This window comes from Cupressus sempervirens, chromosome 10, assembly GCF_028749045.1.
Source record: "Cupressus sempervirens isolate cs-2001-9-10 chromosome 10, ASM2874904v1, whole genome shotgun sequence".
NCBI classification, from domain to species: Eukaryota; Viridiplantae; Streptophyta; class Pinopsida; order Cupressales; family Cupressaceae; genus Cupressus; species Cupressus sempervirens.
In genome coordinates this window covers 441,362,614-441,365,368 of record NC_143127.1, presented here as the reverse complement: position 1 = coordinate 441,365,368, position 2,755 = coordinate 441,362,614, and positions in this window count along the sequence as shown.

Below are 2,755 nucleotides of genomic sequence, written 5' to 3'. Positions count from 1 at the left end.
AAGGTGGAAATATTATTCCTATATCCATTTTCATTTTATGGAAAAGACTATACTTATTTTATAATCAGTTGAGCATATGAACTAGTATTTTCAAACATGGCCATATATATATTCTATAACCTTCTTGTTTGGAATTGTTTCTTAACAGGGCTTCTAAGTGTATGTCAAAAATGTGGATACAGTTCTATAGACCATCATTTTGAAGAATACCCATGATGGAGAGCATCTCAAGAGGCATCCTATTGTTTCCTATCTATGACATGCAAGAGCAATGAGATGCTTATGCTTAAATGAGCCTAGTTTAAGCAACCCTTGCAAGGTGCACCATAGAATGGAAGATTCATAGAGTAGAGGAAATATTTTCAATATTCAAGAATCAATGAAGTGTAATACAAATTCAAGATATTCTAAATGACATGCAAGAGTAATCTAACAAGTATGAAGAGTTACAATAGCACCTAGTTAAGCTATGTGATCTAAGATAGAGCATGTAATGCCCCACCAAGGGATCCAAAGAATTAATCTAAAATATCACTAAGTTTTCCTAACAATTTTTTGTTAAACATGAAAGTAAATCCATTTACAACTTATACATAGTAACGGAAGCATTAGCATCAATTCAAGTAAACATAACATACATAACAAGTTACATTCTTTAAGGATCCCTTAATGTTGAATTATATCTAGACTAACTATTAACGATACCATCTAGTACTACATCCACATAAAATAATAATGATACATCCAATGTACTTAAACAATATACAAGTGTCCTTTTTGAATTACATTTTAGATTTCTCAATCATCCACTATACATGTCACAGGGTATGAAAGACTTGAAAGAGTAAACATCCATGTAAATAAAGTACATCATCATCCAATATTAATCCATGATGCAATTAAAGTAAATGAAACCACATGTCATACATGAGACATCATCATAGAAGATATAGACATCCATAATAAAAGATAACCATATATCACAAACACAAATAACTAAGTGCACAGTTCCTCCCAACCGTAAATAACATCATTAGACCATCATGGATCCTAGCCATCCCTCCATGTGTAACATTTCAAATCACCAAAGAGATCATCGGTATTAACATAGTAGGAATGTCACACCTAAATCATACTACATCATATGCAAAAAGTAATCTAACATGCAAAGTAAAGCATAAGATAACATCATCTAACATATGCAAACCATCAATGTGAGAAACATACCAATAAATACATCCATCATAAGGTATATTATCTATCATAATGATCTACGAATAGAATGAAGATAATTACCAACCAAGAATGCTCCAACCACGATGTCTATGGACGGATCTCAAATGATAAGAGTGATAAAGCACTACCACCCGACCGCATGGAACCTAAGTGGTCCACTCCCACCGTGCTGAGGAGATAATCTCAAGTCCCAAATAGGTTAACAAAATCACATAGCATAAATACTCTCTTAGTCGAAGAATCCTAAAAGTATACTAACTCAAAGGTTCCAATCACAAAATTGACATCTAATTTCCAGAGGCACACAATGACATATAGGAAACCTACTATGCAAGCGAGAAAGTGTCATCGCATATATCATGTAGAAGTTACCCTGGCAGTTAGCTTACAACTCCATGGGTCCCTACTGATCCTCATGCGGCCACTAGTATCCTCTCATACTGAAAAGGCATACTATGGAATGCAAGGTCACAACCAAGCGTTCTCTCTACTCCCATCCTAGTCTGTACTAACACTCAAGGCATGGACGAGAACAAAACAATTATCTTTTTAGGTTCATTTAATCTCCATTTAGTGTAAATGTTTTCACTTATTAAAACAACTTACAATGAGTTATCCTGGTAGCCACTTAGGGCCCCGTCCCCCATTGCAAGCCACTTCCTGATACTACAAGTAGATAACCTACCCTAAGCTCATGGAATCATAAAATCACCCCAGTCCTATACAAGCAACTAGAAAGAAATACCAAAAAATAATCCACAATAAGAATCATCAAATATCCACAATAAAAGCATCAAATCTCCATGAGCATCTGAAAAGCATCCATAGATAATCATGACCACAACAATTCTCTATTGGCAACTGTAGGTATCATTGATAATCAAAAGTATCCATTGGTTCTCAATAACCAAAATATATCTCATAATCATACTAATCGAAGACTCCAAAATGGTTGAGCCAAAATATGTCACAACATGAAATCATCAAGAAGTAAATCAACACTTCAGTCCCATCATGGCGACTAAAAAGTAATCCAAGGATAACTGATTGATGACTCAAAAATGGTTAAGTCAAGTGTCTTAGATACATATAACTCAACTTCACTTAAGAAGAATGATGAGCAATAACAATCAGTTAATACAAACATCTCATAGAGCATACCATCACATAACCATGGTTTGGTTTTAGGAAGATCGAGAGCAAATAAGATCAACATGCCATCACATCTCATAACCCCCGAGCCTCTGGTACCAACCTAAGACTGGTCAACAATCTAGTCAACCCAAAAACCCAAAATAAGAAGCATAGAGAAAACACAATGCAAACACATGTTTTGGTTTACTAAAATCACATGGATGAATTAAGTGTAGAGGTTTTCTATTTTCTATTTGCAAGTATACTTCAAGTGTATAGGATTAATCATTTGACCTACAAGTCAACCCATTTATTCCCTCGATAACATTATCCTTCCATTATTTAAAATTACATTCTAAGAATAACTGAAGGATAAATATTTACT